Below are 24,960 nucleotides of genomic sequence, written 5' to 3'. Positions count from 1 at the left end.
ATTAAATAACATCTGGACAAAATATGTAGGGGAAAACTATTATAGAGGTATGCCAGGCATTAAAATAATAAATACATTATATTATGTTTTGGATATTGTGATGTTTGTGAATTTTGTGTCAGCATTTTAAAATGTGTAATTTGTTGTGATTTTTTTCATTTTAAATATTTACTTTTAAACTAAATGTGTTTTCAAATTTTATATTTTTTTCTCTTAAACGGAGACTCCAAAATTGATCTTTCATAAAAAATGGATCTCTAAAATTATAATTGAGAACTTCAACATCCCCTTCTCAGCAACAGCTAGAACTAATAACCAGGAAATGAGCAAAGATAAAGACCTGAACAACACAATCAACCAACAGGTTCTAATTGACATATATAGAATACTGCATTCATAGCAGCAGAATGTACTTTTTTCTCCCATAAGCACCTATAAATAACCACAAGCGGGGCTAGAAAACAAGTGTTAATTAATTTAAAAGAATTGAAATCATACAGAATATGTTCTCTGATCATTATGGAATTAAATTAGAAATCAATGAGAGAAAAGCAACAGGAAAATCTCTATAAATACCTGTCAATCAACACCCTTTTAAAAACTACCTGGTCAAGAAGATGCTTCAAAGGAAATTAAAAAAAAAAAATACACAAAAGCAAATGAAAATGCAAAAACAACCTATCAAAATTTGTGGGTTGCAGCTAAAGTAGTGCCAAGAGGGAAATTTATGCACTAACCAATTACATTAGAAAAGAGGGAAAGATTACATTACAAAAGTTCTCAAATTAGTAATCTAATCTTTATTTATTTATTTATTTATTTTTTAGTTTAAATGCATTTTATTTTTAGACAATCTACATGACCTGATTTTTCTTAAAAATAATGACTCTACTACAAATAAATCAAGGTCAAAAATGAATGAAGAGCTCAAGATAACATCAGTCCCATTTGAATGAAAAACAGCAGCCAGTTATGATGATAGGTGATAGATCCAAATTGCCAAATTTGTTAAAATTTTTCCATTGCTAAACCATCCTTAAAGAGGATTTCACCATCCTCATGGCAGTCCAGCAGAGCAGCCATGCCATCTGTATTTATATTTTCATCAATAAGGAACTCTGGTCTCTGATCTTCAAGCTTCCCTTTGATTGATTTCATGTAATCTTTGATGCACTTCTTTATAGGCTTCTTTTGTCAAGCTGGTTTCCTGCAAATGATAATTCATGACAATGTCAACACAGTGATTACTGTGCTCTTGGTGCCTTTGCCTTCCAGGCCTTCAGCAGAGGCATTTTCACCAATAAGTCAGTCATCAATGTTGGCCTTTGTCCTACTGACCATCTTCCTCTCTACCTCCAGGCACAGCCTGTCTGCGATCTTCTGGATCTTGAAGATATCAGAGAACATCTCATCATGGCTGACGAGGACCCCGTAGATGATCATGATGGCTGCTGGGAGGAGAAGGAGGCACTGCCTTAGCAGGAGCTCAGAGCTCAGAGCGAGCTCAGTGTAAGTGCAACCAGAGCAGTGCTGGGGCGGGGGGCTGGAGGTGGGGAACAGGCTGAAAAGCAGTAATCTTAAGTTCTTACCACCAGAAACTAGAAAGAAAAAAAAAAAAAGAGCAAAATAAATTCAAAGCAAGCAAAAAGAAGGAAATAATGAAAGCAGAAATCAATAAAATGGGAAAAGAAAACAACTAAAAACAAAACAAAACAAACAAACAAAAAAAAACAATGAAAGGCCAGAGAACTAATAAGCATGTATGCATAACCCATGGACACAGACAATAATATGGTGAAGGCCTGGAAGGAGATGGGTGAGGGGTTGGAGGGGGTGAATGGGGGAAAGGGAGATATCTACAATACTTTCAACAATAAAGATAAATTAAAAAAAAACACACAGTGAAACAAAAACTGTTTAATAGACTTCTAACAATACTGGCAAAATAGAGAGAAGGCACAAATCACCCATGTCAGTAACGAAACAGTATAGTATTACAGTTCCCACCGCCGTTAGAAGAAGAATAAGGGATTACCAAAGGTACCTTTATACTCATAAATTCAACAACTTAGAAGAAATGGACCAATTACACTACCATAGCTCAACCACGATGAAATAGAATAGTCCTATAGCCATTAGAGAAATTGAACTTGTCCTTAAAATTCTCCGACAACATAAATCTCCAGATGGTTTCACGGGAGAATTCTATCAAATATTTTGAGAAGGATTAGCAGCAATTTTATACAATCTCTTCCAGAGAACAGAAGAGGGAATACTTCTCTACTCATTTTAGAAGGTAGTATTTACTCTGCTACCAAAACTGGACAAATATCATATAAAAAAGAAAACTAAAGGCCAATATCTTTCTTAAGCTTAGGTGCAAATATCATTAGCAAAATATTAGTAAATCAAATCCAACAACATATTTACAAATACACACAAACAAGTAGGATTTGTTCCAGGTATGCATGGGAGACGCTGGGCCACAGGCAGCCACAGGCAGCCAGTAAACCAAGCTCACCTCCCTGATGTCCAATAATAGCTATTTCTTGATCAAAGCTGCTAAATCTCAGAGTAATTTGTTCTATTGCAATAGACTGACATAAGAAGGCAGACATGAGAAGGTATGAATTCCATGCCTAACCCTGCTGGAATTGGTCAAAGAGCAAGCTTGAAAAGCTTTCTTTACCAATCATACATCTTAATTCTTCTCTCTTTTGTACCAGCTTCAACCTTTCATTTATGGTAGAATAAACTGCCCTTCTTCTAAGCTCGACCTATTCTTGAAAGCTTTCCAACCAAAGTGGCTGAATGTAATAAAGCAAGCAGCCAGAGATGCTGTGCTTTTCCATCTAATGACAGAAAAAAAGAAAACACTCCATCTGGGTAGAAATTGATAATTGGCCATATCCAATTCCTGGACATCTGGCTTTTAAATGAAACCGAACATAGTAATTAATGTCTGTTTCCTTGGGCATTCTTTTACCGAAATGCCATTTATTCTCCTAGTCTTTAAAGGACAGCACCAGTGCAATTTTAAATATCAAGTAACCAAAGGTTTGTCTCGATTTTTTCCCTATTACCATAGTTATATATTTATTGCATGATTTGGAAGCTACAGAAAATCGCAAGAAAAAGAAGGGGAAAAACATTTCACTGTCCAAGAGCATTATTAACATTTGGATGAATAGCTTTCCAGATTTGGCTTTAAACAATAAAAAAGAGCTTCAGAATAACAAATTTTTTTTCATCAACAATACATCTTCCTTAAAACAAAACAAAACAAAACAAAACACCTAACAGAATATTTTAATGAGTGAAATTTAATGAAGAAAACCAAACCATTTATTCCACAGAAATCCACATCCATTTCCTAATACATAGAGCTTAGTCTGATGACATTGATAATTCAGCCCTAAAATCCAGGCTGAATAGTTCAGGGAAATGTCCCATAAGGCTTAAGCAGCCCTGGCAGCATGTCAAGAGTAATGGGGCTCGGGGAAACAACATATGTTTGCACCCACTGTCCCCCCATGCTTCCAGTGCTGCCCCAGAATTTGCAGTGGGGGAGGGGTCCACAGATTTGTACCAGGCTCCATAATGGACTACAAGCCAGCTCAAAGATACACTAAAGAACAAACTGTTACATTTCAGAAGTTTTGTGAGCTGGTTATCAAACATGGTCATTATTAAAAATGAAATGATATACACTAATAATTATAGAAATTATTTTCAAAACAAAGGTAATAAATACAACCATCGCTTTTTAATCACTTTACAACATGTTGCTATTACCTTTGTTCCTGAGGTTGTTTCTATCTATTGTGTCTGTATGGGGGATATATTTACTGTATGATGGGGTCCTGGGGACATCTCTTCCTAACTCTGTGTTCAGTGTTCACTTTGGTCGTTTGAAATTGGACAGCAAGGAGTATTTATACCACAGAAATGAACAAATGCTCCAAATCTGTGCTTCATTGATGGTTTTGTTGATTGTTCAGTGATGGAAAAACTGTTAATACTATAGATCAAATTTTTAAATGTCATATCTGCAGTTGTGGCACTGTGAATAATACAAAGATCAAGGAAATGTTTCTCCAGTATTCAAAAAATGAGATTAAGATTTATCCAAGTCACTCATAATTTTGATGAATGAGTGAAGTACCATCACATTTATTTCTTGTTTCACTTTCATCGTGATCATTAACATCAATGAAAATATCAGCCAAGATTCTTGTCAAAACTACACTTGTTTGTCACAATGATAGTTGGCCTCAGATACAAAAGTTCAGCAAAAATCAATGAAACATTCTGTGGGAATCAAATGGCTACATGGAATTCACCTAAAAGAACATTGCATGTTTTATCATTATTTATAAACTATGTGACATACTCTTTATATCAGTAAGATTTAAAATAAACTAGTATTTTTTACAGAGAGGAAGGGAGAGGGATAGAGAGTAAAAAACATAGATGAGAGAGAAACACCTCTTGAAGTGCATCTTGGTTGCTGCCAAGTTTTGGCAATTATGTGTGTGTGTTGCAGAGAGATGGTTGCTAATCATTTACTAAACCATTACTGATCAGAGCAAATACTTGCTTTTACCCCGCAGATTCCTTTCAGCTAGGCATAAACTGATAAACAAATAGGGAAAAGAAGTAAAAGAAAAACAAGAGCTCAAAGGAAAAAGCAGAAAAGCAAGGAAGAATAGAAGAGAAAGAAAGGACAGGTAAGAGAAAATTCTCCCTGTCTTGCCTTGTACCTTGTTCTGCCTTTTTCCTCATCCCCCACCAGCTGTTTATAAGAAAAGAGATAAACCATTGCACATCCCTTCAGGATTTCTGGAATCACAAACATGCCTGGGATTAGCTGGTGACCCCATGGAATATAGCTAAGAGCCAGCACTACTTATAAGCAATGACCCATGCAGAGTATTTTTAAGTTTTTGTGTTCTGTCATTAACATTTTATTTATTTTTATTTTTTTAAAATATATTTTATTGACTTTTTACAGAGAAAAAAGGAGAGGGATAGAGAGAAACATCGATGAGAGAGAATCATCGATCAGCTGCCTCTTGCACACCCTCTACTGGGGATGTGCCCGCGACCCAGGTACATGCCCTTGACTGGAATCGAACCCGGGATATTTCAGTCGCAGGCTGAAGCTCTATCCACTGAGCCAAACCGGTTTCGGCTGTCATTAACATTTTAAACAATTGAGGTATAACGTATGAGGTAAAATTTATCATTTTAGAGTACAGTTTTTTGAATTTGGCAAATGCATATAGTCATGTAACCACCACCATCTAGAACATTTTCACATCCCTCAAAATTCACTCAAGCCTGTTTGTGATCAGCCCTCTCCCTGTCTTGAGCCACTGCAACCACTGATTAGAGTCCTATTCCTCTTTTATTTTTCCTGAAAACATCATATCAAAGGACTAACACAGTATACAGGATTTTGAGTCTAAGTTCTTTCCCTTAGCATTGTGTGTTAGAGATTCCCCATGTTGTTGCATGTACCGTGTTTCCCCGAAAATAAGACATCCTCCGAAAATAAGACCTACTTACAGGTTTCCTTCTGAGTGAAATATAAGGCATCCCCCGAAAATAAGGCCCCCCCTGGGCTAAACATGAGAGATTTGGTCCACTGATTCTGAAAGAAATGGAATCACAAGAAATTCACCAGGAAATTCAGGAATTGGATTGTTATGATGATGTTCCAGAAGATGATGACATGATTGCCATTGAATAAATGAGTAAATTCTTGATACTGTAGGATTCACAGTTTGTCTGGTTTGTGTTGACAACTACCGTACTACCGTACCGAATACAGGTGATAAATTTCCTTAATTTTCATTTAACAATAAATGTGTACTGTATTCTTCTTCATGGAAAGATAAGACATCCCCTGAAAATAAGACCTAGCGCATCTTTGGGAGCAAAAATTAATATAAGACACTGTCTTATTTTCGGGGAAACAAGGTACTTGTAGCTCATTACTATTTATTGCAGCATACAGTGCCACAGTTTGCTACCTACTCACTGTTTGAAGAACACTTGAATTGTTATCAATTCAAAGTGATTATGAAAAAAAATCATTGGTTGGTTTATTTATATAAAGCCTCTCTCTCTCTCTCTCTCTCTCTCTCTCTCTCTCTCTCTCTCTCTCTCCCTCCCTCCCTCCCTCCCTCCTTCCCTCTCTCTCTTTCAACAGAATTGAAAGGAAGGACCCTAACCAATTGGCTCAATGGATGGATGGGGTGTCGGTCTGTGGACCAAAGGGTCCACGTTTCCTTGGTTGCAGGCTCCTCCCCAGCTGAGGCCTTGGTCAGGACTCATACAGGAGGCAACCAATCAATGTGTTTCTCTCTGTCTTTCTTTCTACCTCTCAGAAAACTATCCTCAGGTGAGCATTAACAACGACAAAATAAAAAAATTTAAAAAATTGAGAGGAAGGTACAAGGGATTTCCCATATACCTTTCCCTCTCTTATTATCAATATCACGCACCAGAGTGGTACTTATAACATTTGTTACCAAGTATAACTCTACATTGGCAACATCAAAATCATCCAAAGTCCATAGTTTATTGTAGGGTTTACTCTTGGTATTACACATTCCATGGGTTTGGACAAATACTTAATGACATGTATCCATCATTATGGTATCATACAGAGTATTTTCACTGCCCTAAAAATCCTGTTTTCTGCCTATTTAAATTCCCACACCAGCAACCACTGAAGTTCTGTCTTGTAGTTTTCCAAAATATCATATAGTTAGAATCATTATGTTTGTAGCCTTTTTAGTATGACTTCTTGCACTTAGTAATATGCATTTAAGTTAATTTCCATGTCTTTTCGTGGCTTGATAGCTCATTTCTTTTTAAAATAGTATTGCATTGTCTGGACATAACACAGTTTACTTATCCATTCACCTCTTGAAGTGCATCTTGGTTGCTGCCAAGTTTTGGAAATTATGAATAAAGCTGCTATAAGCATCTGTGTGTAGGGTTTTGTGTGGACATAAGTTTTCAACTCCTTTGAGTAAATACAGAATATGATTGCTGAATTGAATGATTGTTGAATTGAATGGGTTTGTTTAGTTTTGTAAGAAAGTGCCAAACTGTCTTTCAAAGTGGCGGTACCATTTTGCATTCTCACCAGCAATGAATGAGAGTTACTGTTAGTCCACATCTTGTCAACCTTTAGTGTTCTCATTGTTCCAGATTTAGGCCTCACAGGTGTGTTTTTTATTTTATTGTTATTGAGTTTAGAAAGCTTTTTATATATGTGGATACACATCTTTAAAGAATATGTACTTTACAAATATTTTTCTCAGTCTGTAGCTTATATTTTTATTTTAGCAGTGTCTTTTGAAGAGAAGTTTTAATATTTTGGTGAAATCCCAACTATCAGTTGTTTTAATTATAATGAATCATTTTTTTGCTGTATCTAAAAAATCTTGCCTAACACAATACCAAAAAACTTCCTCCTATGATTTCTTTTAGAAGTTTTATAATTATAGGTTGTAAATTTATGCCTATGATCTATTTTAGTATTAATTTTTGCATATGGTATAAGATAAAGGTTGAGCTTGAGCAGCTTCTTCTTCTTCTTTTCTTCTTCTTTGTATATAAATCCCAGTTGTTCCAGCACCATTTATTGAAGAAACTATTCTTTCTTTATTGAATTGTCTTTTAACCTGTTTTGAAAATCAATTCATCATGTGTATAAATATGGGTTATGTTAGGATTTTAAAATAAGGCCTTCTATGTCAGGGCTATGAACTACTCTTTTCTGGGGAGGAAAGGTGTAACTCAGAGAACCACAGACATCCAGTGTTTAATAAATTTCTGAAGCAGAAAGCTTACAGGAAGTCTCAGGCTGAGGCTTACTCTACCTTGAACTCGAGGTGGTAAGTGTTTGGCTGATTACTAGCTACCCTACTCACTATATTCCTTATATGTCTGAATATAAGGCAATCTGGATATAAATTATTTTTAAATGAGACCCCTCATTCAAAAAATAAAATAATAAAAACATTTTAAATTGTTTTAAGCCAACTTGAATATAATATACACTTCTAGAGATATAGTAAGGCAGTCAATGTCTCTTTTTAAAAACTTTGCTATAATTAGTAATTATAAAAATCCCATATTATTTAAAATAATATACACATTTAAGAGTGTTGCTTTTTTTCTGTCGCATATCATGACATAGTTTCATCAAGTTCTTCACATGTACCTTTGTCAGAATCTTTGCCAACATGAGGAACACTTCTTGTGTCATCTAACTCAGCTTTTTCAGAGCACATCAGCAGCTCTGTTATTTGACATTACAGTACTTTTTGAATCTCTGCATGAAGTATCTATTTGCATAACACTGGAGTAGCTGACATTTTTATTCATTCTGAACCCACACATTTGTGATTTCTACCTCATAATTATTTAGAGTGGCTTTTTTTTTTTTTTTTAAAGAACATATATGTGGGGATTTTATTGTGCTTCTTCCAGTGTCCCTATCAAGAAGGACGGGGGTAGAAAAGGGAGAAATGTAAAGCACTAACAACTCTGTGACTCAAAGTCCAGGGGATTATACAAAAGGGGAAGTGAGCAACAGGAATTGGTAAATGGGTCGAGTCACCTTCCAGGAATGCTTACTCAGGGCAGGAGAGTCAGCTCTGGAAGGAGAGGGAAGCATTGTTGGTTTTTAGGGCAATAAGGACAGTCCTGAGTTCTGGATACCAGGGTCCCTGGGGTCTTTAGTCCTTGCCTGATGAGGCAGAGTTGGTCTTACCAATATCCCTCACCAGTAGAACAGGTCAAGAGGCCTATGTTTTGATTTCTCATTTGTCCTGGCCTTTATTCCTGCTTTCTCACTTGGAGACCTTCAGATATCCTTTTGAGATGCAAAGCAGTGAGTGTGTGCCTCTTTTCTTATGTCTCTATAGGAGGCAACTTAGGACCTCTCTCCATGTTCCTGAAAAGGGACAAAAAAAACTTTTTTGTGCCTACATTCACTGCCTTCTAGAGTCTTTCTCATTTCCCTTTAGAAAAACCACCTCTTTATTAGTGAAGCTGAGCTGGCATGGGTCCCCCAGTCTCTTCTGACTGGGTTCTTACCCCATTCCATCTACCTGTGCCCTGTAGGAAGTGTGACATTTAACTTGTTTCTCTGTATAGCATCCCCAGTACTGAGGGGGGTGGAGGTGGCAGCGGAGGAAGCACTAGGTGTTCTGTGCCTCCAGCTTTGGGGAGTCCAAAGAAGTCCCCAGAGAAATCCAAGTTGAGTAAAAGTGGCTGTTCCAGGACACCATCCCCAGGGAACATGGCTCTCAGTGACACGTGAGGGCCTTCCAGACCACAGCCTGTATGCCTCCAGCATAGCCAGCTTATTCACTGCATTGGAAAAGGTGTCTGCCAGGCCTCAGTGTCCCTGGAAGATCCCACCCAGACACACCAAGAGCACCTTGGCCTAGTTCCCAGCTCATAGCTTCTTACTCTTAGGAGCACCTCCTGGAGAAGTTGCTAGGGAACCGATGTGTTAGAGGTGCTGGAATTATCTATTGCTATCCCTTTACCCACAGAAAAGAAGCTGAGGCCTGCAAGAAGGAAGTTGCATGAGGCATCAGATGCTGGCAGAAAATGATAGAACTGGAAGCTGCAAAGTAATCTGCAAGCTTAACTAAGAAAATACTAGATTCCACTAAGAATCGTGTCAGAATTCGGATTTCAGCTATTATTCCTAAGAATGAGAATCGTATTTTAAAATATAATACTTGATTACCATTTGATTTTTCATTTTATTTGCAAGGTTGCTCTTAAAACTTATGTGCTGCCTTTCCTTGGAGTATTTACAAAGCTACTTGCTTTTGAAATAAAGAGTGGATTGTGGTAATATATCTTCTAAAATATCTGCAAAGCATAGAAAAGAGGTAAAAGCCAAGGAAAGGAACTCAGAAGGAGATGAAGACAGCATAAAAGTTTAGCTGAGAATATTTATGCTGCTCCCTGGTAAACTTCTACCTTACCCCGAGGACAGCTTCAGACGCCTCTCGCTTTTCACCACTGAAATACATAGAGACCCCTAACTAAGCTTGGAAACCCTGGAGCAGAGTGCCCTTTGAGCGCCGAGCAGAAATGACAGGTGTGGTGAGTTAAGCGGTGAGAAGGCTGGAGACAGTGCCTGAACAGGGAGCTCTCCCATAGGCCCCAGCAGTGGTTGTCTTGCCTTGGGCCAAGGTGACCGATAGCACAGGCTCTAAGGTGTGCTGCCCAACGGATCAAGATGCGGTTGTGTGTCCAAGCTTCACTTGGGCTAGGAGGAGCTGAAGGGGGTGGGAGTGGTGGGCCTTTATTATATTAAGACACACACGCCAAAACCGGTTTGGCTCAGTCGATAGAGCGTCGGCCTGCGGACTGAAAGGTCCCAGGTTCGATTCCGGTCAAGGGCATGTACCTTGGTTTTGGGCACATCCCCAGAAGGGGGTGTGCAGGAGGCATCTGATCGATGTTTCCCTCTCATCGATGTTTCTAACTCTCTCTCTCTCTCCCTTTATTTCTTTAAAAAAAAAAAAATATATATATATATATTTTAATATATATTAAAAAAGACACACATTATTCAGCTGCAAAACCTTCAGCTACAGCAGGGACAGAGGCATGTGGGGCTCAAGAAGATTCTTCCTTCTTCCCCTGCACCCACATACCTCCTGAGGGGAAGAGAAGAGGAGAGCCCTTGAGAGTGGAGAACAGCTCTGATATTGAATTTGAGCTTTAAATGGGTCGAGTTTAAATCTTTAATTGGACTGAATATTTACTCCAAGAGACTAACTCTGAAAATGCCATGATACAGTTACCTTGAAAAAATGACAAGACTGGCCGAGACCGGTTTGGCTCAATGGATAGAGTGTCGGCTTGGGGACTGAAGGGTCCTGGGTTCGATTCCGGTCAAGGGCATGTACCTTGGTTGCGGGCATATCCCCAGTGGGGGGTGTGCAGGAGGCAGCTGATCGATGACTCTCTCTCATCGATGTTTCTAACTCTCTATCTTCCTCCCTTCCTCTCTGTACAAAATCAATAAAATATATTTTTTTAAAAAAATGACAAGGCTGAGTTTCCCCCATCATTAAAAATGGGGTTTGAGCCCAGCGGGCGTGGCTCAGCTGGTTGAGCATCATCCCATGCACTGATAGCTGGTTTGAGCACATGCTCAGGTTTGGGGCTTGATAGGTAATGGGGTGTGTTACCTTTTCACACAGACGCTTCTCTCCCTCTCCCTTCCTCTGTCTCTAACGTCAGTAATAAAAACATTTTTTAAATGGGTGCTTAGAGTCAAGTTCAATTCCATTACAGGGAAACGAGTTAAAACATCTCTTTTCCTGCTGGAGTGCTAGATGGTGAGTTTTAAATCCATTACACTATCATATTCTCCCTTAAATCATGACCCCGGTGGACAGCAGTATGACTCAGAGGTGAGCTCAGTAAAACAGTATGGGCAGTGTCTATGGGTTCTGTCTTTCGCGCTTGGAGCCTGTGGGCACATTTCATCCTCAGCATCAGAGACCTCTTCAGCTTCTCCCAGCTGACAGTGGCCCAATGGCGACGCAGCTTCTTCAGAGGCCAGGGCACATTATCCACCCCGTTAATTACCTTTATGTGACCAAATATAATAACATTTATTATGCACCCATGGTATGCTAAGTGCCAGCCTGTAAATAATACGTTGGAAGACAGGAGCTTACTTCAGGAAGCGCACTGAGGAAAACCGGGAGATAAGAAGAGGGACTTGAAAATATAAGCATTTCCTAAATAATCCAGGCCAAATCTCTCAAACAATACGCTGCTTTCCCCTTCCCTTTGATCAGTGAGAGGACAAAGTGGCAAAGAGCAGCTAAGAGGCAGCGTGCAAAATCAAGGAACAGGAATGCGGCACTGAGTAAAGCTGGTGATGCCAAGCAGGAAGGAGATAACCAGGACGATGGGGGAAAGCTGTGCAAGCATTCACCCCAGCAAGCATGCTGTCAGAGACGTTCCTCCTTCATCCAGTGTCCTCCTTTTCCATTAGTCAAAGCTCACATTATGGCCAATGAGAAGTCTCCTCTGGTCCAAGTCCCTTCTCACCTTACCTGTGGGAAAGTCCAACAGGGCGTACGTGGTCTGCCGAGGAGGGCAGTGACAGTGTAGCGTCCCAGGACACAAGTGGGAACTGGGAGGGGGTGGTTGAGTAAATGGGGGAAGGCCGGGAGCTGCTGAGAAAGAAAGGCCGTCTTTCCTTTCACTCTAGTGGCAGGAATAAAAGGCTTTAAGAAAATTATTATTTAAGATAGAAGTGTCTTACTAGTATATTACAGAGCTCTGTCATTCCACCCACACTAATTCCTCACGCCCCCAACACACACACACACACACACACACACACACACACACACACACCCCTCGCTAATCTTGTGGAGGTCAATTATTTTTCTAAAAACACTTTATGCTGGGACATGCCAGGAAGGTCACTTTAAAATTCAATAGCCTCATCTCTTCGTTTGCATGCAATTTCATTTCCTCGGCGATAGGTCTTTTCAAACAGAATTTGCTTTGGCCTAAGCTTTTAGAATGCACCTGCAACTAAGCAATATACGAGTACAAAGATGAGTGCATATTAACTCTAAAATGGGTTCTATTTATGAAATGCTCTACTTTTTCAATTGCTTACTATAGTTTAGTACTTCTGCTTCAAGCCTGGTTACTGACCCAGGCCATCTCCGGGAAGCACCGAGCAGAGCCTTGGGTGAACTTCCACAGCAACTAATCTCATAAACACCAGATTATGGCTTTGTTACAAAATGTGGCAGATGGGGGGGGTGGGGGTGGGGGGGAGGAGAGAAGAGCTGAGAAAAACAAAGCTCCCTTCAAAACATGATATTTTAAAACAGTTATTAAACAGATAGCGAAGGGAATATAGAGTACTAGCTTCAAAGTAACTTGCATAATATTTACCTAACTTTCCTACTTTACTTTGAAGAAATGTGCTTGGGGCCAAAACCTTCTTTCACAAACTAGCTCATAGGTGCTGCATAGAATGAAGTAGAACCTTTTGGCACAATCGCCCCATAAGGAACTACTCCCAGGTGCTATCTCTAGCTGTATTACCATCCCTATTACAATCCGGTCTTTCAGGTGTTAAACAAAGAAAATGCTGGACTTGCCCTTAGTAAGAGAACAAAATGGCCCCTTTGGGTACCAGGATTTAATTTGTTCCTGGCTGGGTCTGGAGACATGTGACGCCAACTATTTGCTCCTGCTGGTGGGAGGCAGACAGGAGCAGGGGAGGGAAAATGGGGTGAGGGCTACATTACTTAGAACTAGCAAGTCCTGATGCCCAGAAGTTAGGAAAAACAGCCCTGGAAAGCATGGAGTTTCTCTGTGCTTTCTGAAACCAAGGAGAGTTGCTAGTTCTCTGATGGACTAAAAAGCTTGCAGAGAGGAGGGCAGCTCCCAGCTTGGCCTCTAGCTGCTCGGCTGAAAGCTTTCCCAAGGAATGAGGGGACCAAAGACCTCTGAGGAACCAGAGGACCCTCTGGATGGCATCTTCCAGAGCAGCATTTGGCTACAACTACCAGAGCATCAGAAGAGCAAAGCGAATCTGAAAATTGAGGCAGTCTAAATAATTTTTTCGAAATTATACTTTTGTTCCAACATACAGCTGGCTGATACAAAAGTGGTCTTTTTGGCTTATTTTAGATAACAATACAAATTATGTACATCACTTGGTATGTGTGGTTGAGAATTAAAATAATTCTTTGGGGGAAAAGTATATTAATATGGATGAAGCTGTTAGAAGACATTTAATCCTGACCTTAACCATTCACTGAGAGCAGATGATAGTATCTAAAAGGCAGATTCTGATGGTAAAATTGTAGAAGTGTTAAATCTGCACATACCTTCATCTTGGTATAATGGTCATAATAGTGAACATTCCATTGGATTGTTAAGTGGCATGTAATAGTCCAGGAAAAGAGGCTTTTTGAACCAATCAGTGCCCCTGACTTACCCAGAATCCCACAGTATCTTTCATTTTCTTTGTTGCTGTTAATTTAATTATTTAATTTAATTTCCATCGCCATTTATCCCCTCTATGCCCTCTTCTACCTCCATTAATTTTCTATCTTGGCTTATTTGGCTGAGGTTAATGCCAAACCAAAGTATATTCTAATCTATATAAAAAAGTTTAGAAGTCATGGTCCCACAGAGAACATGCTAATGCCAATTACTCACATTCCCATCTTGTCATTCCATTAAGTACTAGAATGATTTGCACTGGACAGAGCTTCAGATAGTTGGCAAGAAAATGAAGGGCCTGGCTCAAAGAAGGTCTTCAATGAGTTCTTCAGTGGAGCGAACCAGGTCCCACAGAAAAGCAGAAGTAGAGGTTCTGTATCAGTAATCTAAAACCCACATTGTCCAACTTGAAAGTACACTGGTGTTGGTTGAAACTGGCTATTGCTGAGGCTGGTTTGGCTCAGTGGATGGAGCATTAGCCTGCGGACTGAAGGGTCCCGGGTTTGATTCTGGTCAAGGGCATGTACTGTGGTTGCGGGCACATCCCCGGTGGGGCATGTGCAGGAGGCAGCTGATCGATGTCTCTCTCTCATCGATGTTTCAAACTCTTGATCCCTCTCTCTTCCTCTCTGTGAAAAATCAGTAAAATATATTAAAAAAAAAAAAAAAAAAAAAGAACTGGCTATTGTCAAGTCCAATGGTAAAAAGAAACATATTGTCATTTCCTCATCAGAAAAAAAAAAGGTTCATAATAAATATGATACATTTAAAATTATTTTTTATGGTGGAAGATTAGTTTTTTAAGGTTAGCATGATCTTAAATAACTATAAAATTAGTTTCTTCATTTGTATCTTCAAGGGCTCTAGTTGATTTTCCCAAAATATATCACACAAACATTCTCACCAAGCTGAGAATAGGAGCAAGCTGTTAGTAAGAGGGAATGATGGGTGAAAACTAGACCTGCCAAGACTGAATGACTCAAAATTATGCTGAGTTGAAAAAGACAGAGATTTCCCCCCACTCCATTATCTTGTAACATCTTACAACAGTAGCACAAATGTGTCTATGATTTACAACAAAAATGGCAGAATTCCTTAGGCCTGGAATTCTCCCTCCACTTCCTCCTGTCCTGGGGCCATGGTGAGGCAGGTGCAGCTCTCTTGTCCTGCGGCCTTTTCAAAAGCAAATAATTGCTTTTAACAATTGTGCATGTCTGGTTTCTAATAAAGTAAAATGAAAGCACATAAAGAGAATGCTGATCTGCTATTCCTCATCTCTGGTGAAGGTGGGGAGATAGAAATAGGATTCAATTTCATTAGAAGGAGTTTAGGGCGGACCTAGGATGAATTTCCTGAATCCGGGAGTTATCCAGGGCAGATTCTGATGAATGTGCTTTTCCTGTCCCTGGGGAAGTGGCAGTAACAATGTGACATGCATTTGGGGGAGAGAATTTGCGTGAAGATAAGATACATTTTGAGGAAGGGAGAGGGATGATGTGTAGCAATGAACTCAGGAATGCAAAGTATTAGTTATGGAATAACACACTTTTCAGTTGCTAGGGAATCCTAAAAATAGGGATGAGTGACTGGCTGAGAGGGGTGGGAAGGAGTCGATTTTCCGAGGGTATCCTTGGGCAGTCCAGGCCTGACAACGGCGGTTCGGAGCTGCTCTCTGAGGCTGCAGAAATGAAGCAACGAGCATGTACAGCTAAGTCGAGTCCCAACAGTTTTATATATATATATATATATATATATATATATATATATATATATATATATATATATAATAATTATTATTATTATTATTTTTTTTTTTTTTTACAGAGAGGAAGAGAGAGGGATAGAGAGTTAGAAACATCGATGAGAGAGAATCATCGATCAGCTGCCTCTTGCACATCCCCCACTAGGGATGTGCCCGCAACCAAGTTACATACCCTTGACCAGAAGTGAACCTGGGATCTTTCAGTCCACAGACTGACGCTCTATCCACTGAGCCAAACCGGTTTTGGCAAGTCCCAGCAGTCTTGCAGATACATTCTTGACAGTGGTCATGCTTTCTTCCAGGGCAGCCACACCCAACGTACACAACGCTCAGACCCACAGGAAGAGCTGGAGGCTCAGCTCCTGAGGGTAGAATGCAGGCTCACAGTTCCTCCAGGAGCAGTGCCACCCGTGCATCCCCATGCCCACCGCTGCCTACTCTTCAGACTAAATCTCCAGCTTGGAAAAGTGTGGATAACAGACGTGGCGCCCACCTTTCCACAGTGTGCAAAGCTGGCTATCGGGGGGATTGATGAGAGGAATCTAAGTGGTGAGGAATGGGGTGGTTGATATTATTTTGAAGCAAAATAGTTTTTGTTCTCATCACGGACAGGTTGTCCTTTCCACTCTGGTGATTTCTAGTCTGATGATTCCATAAAAACACTTTAAACAGATTTCAAATCATATCATATGGAGAGCCTATCCAGGCCACGCTACTTGTTTTCTCTATGGGACGTTCCATTCGCTACTGTGGCTTTCATCTGTTAACTTCCTGCTTGGTGGGGCTTAAAGAAATCCCTGATGTTGCTGTAACAAAGGGCGTGGCTCATGAGTTTGTTTTTCTTTTGTTGGTGGTAAAACATGGTAGAAATGATATTAGGCTGCTGTGTGGACCCTGGGCAGACGGCAGGAAAGTAGAGAGAGGGGAGGGGAGGGTTATGAAACCCTAGCTTTCCTCCCCTGGGCAGGTGTCGCTACAGGACAATGCAGGTTGGGTTGTGTTCTCGATTCCCTTTGATGGCTTCGTCCATTCTTTTAGAAAGCTGGCTGCAAGGAAGAAAGAACAGGGCTGTTTCCAAAGATTCCTCCTTTACCCTGGCTAGCAACGATATTAGTTGGTGGTTTGGAGGCTCAGTAAGTGACTTTCTGCTTATGGGTTTACACAAAGGACATCCTTACTCTAAGAAAAAAAAAATCTTTCCCTAAAACTTTTGTTGAGATTCATTGCTTTAGTTATCTTTTCCTGGTAGGCTCTGATATATTAAAAAAGTAAAAATAAGAAACCCTTGGTAGGGAAGAACTATTAATAGACATTATTACCTTATAACTAGCTGATAAAGTATAGAATAGAATAGAATAGGTGTTCTTTTATTTAAAATTTTAATTTAGATACCATAAATTAGTATACAGTTTTGCAAGTGTTGATATACAAATGCAGTTATGTAACCACTGCCACAATGAAGATATGAAATAATTGTATCACACCAAAAAATTCCTCCACATCCCTTTGTGTCAAACCCTTCTCTATTCCTTAGCAACACTGATCTGTTTTCTGCAGCTATACGTTTGCCTTTTCTGGAACATCCTATAAATGAGTTCATACGGTATAATGACTTTTCAATCTGGATTTAGTCACATAGCAGAATGCATTTGAGATTCACTCACTTTTTTATGTTTCAATAATTTGCCCCTTTCTATTGTTGAGTATTTTGTTGCATGGATGTATCAGACTCTGTTTATTCATTCTGCAGTTAAGGGACTGCAATGGACTACATTGTGTGCCCCCTAAATTTCCTATATTGAAACCCTAACCCAACCCTAACTGTATTTGGAGATAGGGCCTTTAGGAGGTAAAGTTAAATGAGATCATAAGGGTGGGCCCTACCTGATAGGGCTGGTGCCTTGTTACAAAGAGGAAGAGACACCAGAGCTCACTCTCTGAGCACACGCGTTGAGGACAGACCATGTGAGCACACAGAAAGAAGATGGCCACCTTCAAGTCAAGAAGAGTGTTCTCACCAGAAACTGAATTGGTTGCCACCTTAATCTTGAACTTCCCAGCCACCAGAACTGTGACAATATAAATGTCTGTTGTTTAAGCCACTCGGTCTGTGGTATTTTTGTTACAGCAGTCGGAACAGACTAATATAGGGACATCTGGGTTGTTTTCATTCTTTTTAAAACAAATGTTTTGGGATTGTTTTTATTTTGTGATTATGAATAAAGCCCTTACAAGCCAGAATTAACAAGCTTTTAATTTTTTAACTTAATTTGTTAAAAACGATAGTTAATAATTCTCATGGTTCAAAAAATTTTAAAGTAACATAGTAGTAAATCCAATAGATGGGATTGTTAGCATGTGCTCCAACTTCCTATATGGTGCAGGCTGAAAAGCAAAACCTACACTTAAATATATCCTGGAAACTAGGGTTCCAGATATGAATGAGGTATACCAATCAGATATATTTTCATAAAATATGAGTTTGGAAATAAGTTATGTGGGGAGAGAAATGGCATGGAAGTCCTCCATCGTGCTCATGAGAATGGTATCGGCTGATTCCTGGATTGGAGCTAAGGTAAAGTTTTCCTCCAGCCAACATCTGTGGCTCTGACTTGCCTCTGATCACTGAAATGAAACTAGGTTGGATGAATCAGAAGTTAAGTCAGCAAATTTCTTTCCTCTACTCCCTGCACCCCAATTTAAAGAGGCAGCAGTTCTCTTGAACTTTTGGTGTTTTTCTGGGAGTTGTTTTGGGGGCCTGTTCTAGAGTCTGCTTTTCTAGCCCTTCCAGTGAGTTTGTCTTACAGGTTCTATTTAAACTAGCTAGAGAGTTCTATTATTTGCGGACTGATGGAGTTGTACAGTGGAAAGACATTATTTCCCAGACACCCAGTCCCCCTTCCCAAAGGCACTAACTATTATTAGTTTCTCATGTATCTTTCCAGAGGCATTTTATATAAAAATAGTCAAACATAAATTTATGCTCCCTTTTTAAAAACAGAAAGCAACAGATAACACATACTCTCCTGTATCAACTTTAAAAATACTTTATTTATTAGAAATTTTTTCCATATCTGCACATAGAGCATCCTAATCCTTTTTTATGGTTGTAGAGTATTGTGTCATAATCTATTTAATAAATCATTGCAGCATAATTTAATAAATCCCCTGTTGGTAGAAATGTGTTATTTCTTTTTTTAATTTTTTTTATTTTATTAAATTATTATCTGTGTACATATCTTACCATTCCCCCCCTCCCATTTATAGCCCCCCTCCCCAGAGTGAAATGTGTTATTTCTAATAGTTTTCTATTTCTAACAATGCTGCAATGAATATTGTTTATATATTATTGTGTGTTTTCTGAAAACTGTTACAAATAATAAGAAAATTATATCTGTAAGTTCCTAGAAACAGAATTGTTAGGACAACGAATATGTACATTTGTAATATTGAGAATATTGCCAAATTCCTCTTCATAGAGATTGTCTCAATTTATCTTCTTCCTAGAAACATGTGAAAGTGCCCATTTCTCCATACCACCAACATAGTATATTATAACATTTTTGTGGTTTTCCCAATCTAATAGGTGAGAAATATAGTCACTGTAATTTTTAATTGACTTATTCCCCCTTTTATCGTGAGTAAAAAGAAAAATATTTCATATACTTAAGAGTCACTTTATGAATTTTTTCTGGATCTCCTTTCCCCACTTTTTTTCTTTGGGCTTTGGTTTTTCACTTAGCATTTTATTTGGTATTTCACTTAGCTATATGAGGTTAATTGGTCTTTGTTACTGATATGGGTTGCAAATTTTATTTTTCCAAGTGTGTTCCTTGACTTTGTTTATGGTGATTTTAGCAAGCACTTAAAAATTATGTCATGATATTTTTTTGTGATATAAAAAAGTCTTTGCCATTCTAAGGATTTTTTTTTTTATCTCTCCTTATGGTTCTGTTATTACTTACTTTTCTTTGATAAAGATTTAATTCTTTGATTCATTTGGAATTTATCCTGATATAAAGGTAAAGGTATGTTGACAGTTAATTCTCCATGGAGTACTCATGTTTTTTATGCATCTTCTGATGACTTTTGTTCTGAACTATCTTTTCAAGGAAATTTGCATAGTGGTCAGCCATGGGAGACAATGGGTCAAAGGGCAGATTTGTTTTCTGTCCAGTATAGTAAAAATAATGTTTCTTTCTGTGCCAGGTTTTCTAGCAGTCTTCTTATAAGATGGAGGGTTTCCTAAGATCATACTTCAACTGTGCACAACCCGCTGTGTGTGCACCATCCACCTGGACCAACCTTTGCATTACCCCGGGGGCACTTAGGGAGCAAGGGAACCAATGTAATTATGGAGCTCATGTTTCCTGCTGTGCATGAGTAATACAGTCTTTTGTCTCTGATCCAGGAATCTTCAAATCTTCTGAGAGCATTTATGAAATCCTAGCAGGCTAACTTGTTAGCTTGCAAGAGGATAAAATCCCAGACTCCTCACAGTTCTACTTCTATTTTTTCCAGATGGCCATGCTGTTACCCCATCACCAGTTAAAAAAAAAAAATAGTTCTTCTTTCCCCCATTGATTCTAGATGACAACTTTGTTTTACACTAAATTCTTGTATGTGTGTAAGCTCATTTCTGAGCTTATATTCTACTCAGGTAATCTGTCTATGTGTGTGCTAGAATATACTTTTTAAAAATTATTGAGGCTTTGGCTGGGTGGCTTAGTTGGTTGGAGCATCATCCCATACTCTAAAAGGTTGCAGGTTTGATTCCTGGTCAGCGTACAAGCCTAGGATGCAGGTTCAACTGCCAGTCTAGGCTCGTGCAGGAGGCAGCCTACTGATGTTTCTCTCTCATTAATGTTTCTATTCTCTCCTCCCTTACTCTGTTTCTAAAATAAATAAAAACATATTTAAAAAAAAATAAACATATAGCCAAGACCAGTTTGGCTCAGTGGATAGAGCGTCAGCCTGGGGACTGAAAGGTCCCGGGTTTGATTCCGGTCAAGAGCATGTACCTTGGTTCCGGGCACATCTCCAGTGGGGGGTGTGCAAGAGGCAGCTGATCGATGATTCTCTCTCATCGATGTTTCTAGCTCTCTATCCCTCTCTTCCTCTCTGTAAAAAATCAATAAAATATATTTTTTAAAAAATAAATAAACATATCATTTTCAGGAGAAGATTAAAAAAATTGTTGAGGCTTTACAATATCAAACATCTGGTGGAATTAATAGCCATTTATTCCCTTCTTTTCCAGAATTTCCTTGGAACTTCCTGCATTATTGTTTTTACCTATAAAATTTAGAATCAGGTTATCCAATTTAAAAAAATTCCAGTGTCAAACTTATAAATTAACTTAGAAAGATTTAATATCTTTATGATGTTCGATCTTCCTATCTAGGAACATGGTATGTCTTTCTTTTTATTCAGGTGTTCATAATTTATGAATGTGAATTTTACACCCCTACTAGAGGCCCTTTATACAAGTTTCCTAAGAAATGGTGTCAAACAGAGAATGCTCCTATACCTCCTATATTTTCCTATACCTTCTATTGTATGCTTTCTCTTCCAAATGTTCTAATAATCAAAAGGAAAAAATTCTAGCTAGAATTCTAGTCACTCACTATTAGATACTAATCAAGGAATAATCATTTGATAATTGATTTATTCCCTAAATATAGTGGTTATGGTGGATAGCTCTCTGAGTGAACTACATAAAAGTAAATGAGAATGTCTAAGGCCCACAGCTGGAGCACAAGGTTCATTATGGAGAAAAATTGAAGAAATACCAGAGTGAGAAAAGATGAAGTTGACAGATGCCACGATAACTTCTCTTAATTCTTCTCTATGAGTAGTTCTGCAGAGTGAGATAATTCATCAGTATAAATGCTGAATTCCTTCTGCCAAAGGGAAAAAGAGAAATCAGTTCCTCAAGGGGGGCTTTATGGGGTGCCCTGCTGGCTCCCCAGGACAGTACTTCTTAGATGAGAGATGTTGGGGCCATTGACATCAGAATCGCTTGGGGTGTTTGCTAAAAACATGTTTATGATTATTTTTTTAAAATCAGATTTCAGAGTGGAAGGGAGAGGGAAAGAGAGAATGAAACATCAATGATAAGAGAGAGTCATTGATTGGCTGTCTCCTGCATGCACCCTATTGGGGTCATGCCCATAATCTGGGCATGTGCCCTTGAGTGCAATCAAAACTTGTTACCCTTTAGTCCTCAGGCTGATACTCTCTATCCACTGAGCCAAAAGGGTAGAGCTGAAATTGGATTTTTTTTTTTAAGCAGATAATTCTGATGCAGATAGTCCTAGGCCCTCATTTTTAAATACAGTTCCTTAAAGATGGTTGACTTCTTCATTAGACTTTTTCTAGACTAAAAAAAAAAAAAAAAAAAATGCAGCATTTTCAATATATCATGACTTAAACCAGGTCCTGCCTCTCAGAAAGATGTATCATTCAGATTGTGATACATTGATATACACTGAGTGGCCAGATTATAATGATATCTGAACGCATAATAATCTGGCCACTCAGTGTATATCCTATATAATAAAAAGCTAATATGCAAATTGTCCCCTTGACCAGGAGTTCGACCAGAAGGCAGGCTGGCGAACTGCCTATGTCGCCTCCCCCTAGCCAGGCTGCCAGACCCCACCCATGCACGAATTCATGCACCGGGCCACTAATACACACACACAAACACACACACACACACAAACACAAACACTGAGTGGCCAGATTATTATGCATTCAGAGATCATAATAATCTGGCCACTCAGCCTATATAATATATAATATAGGCTGAGTGGTATATTATATATATACCGTGATCACTTATTTCATTATTTTTACACAAAGAAAAACAGACAAGTTTATATTACTGAAACAAATTCATCTAAAGATAGCTGACCTTCCAGGATCCATGGGTTTCTCTGCATAAAATCCTCAGTCACGTCCTAGATGGCCGGGAGGTAGTGATGAGCATTCTTTTATACCTTTTTAATGGGTGGGAAAAGTTCCTGTGGGCGTTACCATGGGGCGTCACAAGAAGACAGCTGTCTTTGGCTTCTGGTTAATAATTTGCAATGAAAAATGAATGTTTCAATACTTCTGAATAGTCTGGTTAATAATTTGGAAGGCAGAACCCATCTCTCTGATGCTCACTAAGCATTTTTGGCAAGTAACTTAGACACATTTATCTTCTCTGACACTGCCTAATGGAGATGTCTACTTCCCTGGTGTCTGTTGAAAGTGACTGGCTAAAATGTGTGCCTTCTGCACGCTACAGAAGGTGAGTGTGCCCCACAGATAGAAGCAGCCCACCATGGACAACCAGCTTAAAAAGTTAAACTAACTAGTTCTCCAGTTGAAGTTCAGTGAGGTATTTGTTATTTTAACATCTTAAGTAAGGTCTCAGACCTTCCAGGGCTCGTCTCTGGGAGTTAAAAAAATGTTTTTTTTAAAAAAACGTATTTTTTATTGTTTAAAGTATTACATACAGTATTACATATGTCTCCTTTCCCCTCACTGAGCTCCCCCGTCCACCTCCACCCTAAAAAAGTTTTAATCCAAGACTGTCAAAATATATTCTAGTATAAAAAAAGATTCCATTTTAAATTGAGTAGGAAAACAAACATTAGAAGTTAATTAAAAGGAACATAGTGAGTGTGGCATATTTTAATTCTCGAACCCCAAGAAAGTGGTGGCAGTAGAAAAATGTGTTTAAGACATTTATATAGTTTTAAAATAGGAGTAAAAAACTATAATGGTGATGATGATGATGGGGAAAAAAATGAGGAGAAGGAAAAAAATACTTGGTAGAATTTTTTGCCCATAATATCTTTAGTAAGTCTGATTAGCAATACCTGATCCCTAAATTAAGAAAGAAAAAAAAAAAGGTAGTGGTAGCTGGAGAAAGAAAGAATCCAAGACTCATGTTTACATTTTATCAGTCCTTAGCGTCATCCAAGAAATGGCATAAATCTTACAAAAGGAAAGGGAAACTATGGGCTTTCACAGATGCAGTCAAGTACGTACAGGTTGCTTCTAACGACTTGAAGAGAGACATAATTCTAGGAGACAGACTGCTCTCACTGGAGAGGCATGCAACCTAGTCTGGTTATAAACACTGGCATGGCAAGTCTTCCCAAACCTGTTCATAACTCTCAACTCAACACTCAACACTATCAGCTTAGTTTTTCATCTCAAGAAAGGTGATAAAACATTGCTAAAATGGCTCTTAACATATAAAAACACCTATTTGCATTTTATTCAGTTTCATAGCTATTGAAAACTGAGTAACTGAAAGTTACAGATGGATATAAATATTTCAGTCATCCACGGTGATAAGTGTAGCAAATAAATGTTCTTGGTGCTTTGGGAATCTTGTCTTTCAGGATGGATTCCAAATGTTAAATGATGCATTTTAGAGTTGGAGTTAGAGAAAGCCCAGGCCACAGCTGTTTTTCCCCATCCCAGGTAGAGCCCAGTATTGGTATAGCACCCTCAGAATCTGCTAAAGTGATTGTGTGACAATATGGAAAATGAGTAGGGTTTACTAATAAGTATAGAAATCAATGCTCATAATTTGATTCATCTAATGACTGAAATTATATAAATATATGTAGATAAGACTAGAAGAAGACATGGGGGAAATGAGACCAAATGATTTGTTGAGAAATAAGATTTGGGATGAATAATTTCTAGTTAAAAATTTCTAATACTGTTATTATTTTGTTTGAAAAAACTCCTTTTAAAGAAGAATTTATTTGACGTGTCCAGTGAAACTATAAAATGTTGCTGAAAGAAATTAAAGATGACATAATAAGTACATGTAAAGACATCTAGTGTTCAGGGAATAGAATTTGTAACATCATTGAGATGTCCATACTACTGAAAGTGATCTAAAAAGATTCAATGCAATCTCTATAAAAATTCCAACAACTTTATTTGCATAAATAGAAAAAAATCCATGCTAAAACTCATGTGGTATATAGATACATTGGAAAAAGGGGAATTCTGACACATGCTACAACATGGATGAACTTTGATTAAGCTAAGTGAAATAAGCCAGTTATGAAAGACATTATTATATGATTCTTCTGATATGATGAGGTTCCCAGACAGTCAAATTTATA

The 24,960-nt window shown here is 38.5% G+C and overlaps 1 protein-coding gene across 1 annotated transcript in view; it reads right to left on the bottom strand.

Annotated features, from left to right (window-relative positions):
* Positions 1-944: 944 nt before the first annotated feature.
* The window catches only part of LOC311622101 (uncharacterized protein), a 138,349-nt gene continuing 114,333 nt past the window's right edge, over positions 945-24,960 (bottom strand). Inside the window, exon 4 of the mRNA XM_084882864.1 lies at positions 945-1,207. The gene's annotated coding sequence lies outside the window, so the exon portion shown is untranslated. The remainder of the gene's footprint in view (positions 1,208-24,960) is intronic.

This window comes from Pipistrellus hanaki (assembly GCF_964339955.1).
Source record: "Pipistrellus hanaki genome assembly, chromosome: 4".
NCBI lineage: Eukaryota > Metazoa > Chordata > Mammalia > Chiroptera > Vespertilionidae > Pipistrellus > Pipistrellus hanaki.
The sequence above is the reverse complement of the archived record's forward strand: the minus strand, read 5'-3'. Positions and strand labels throughout refer to the sequence as shown.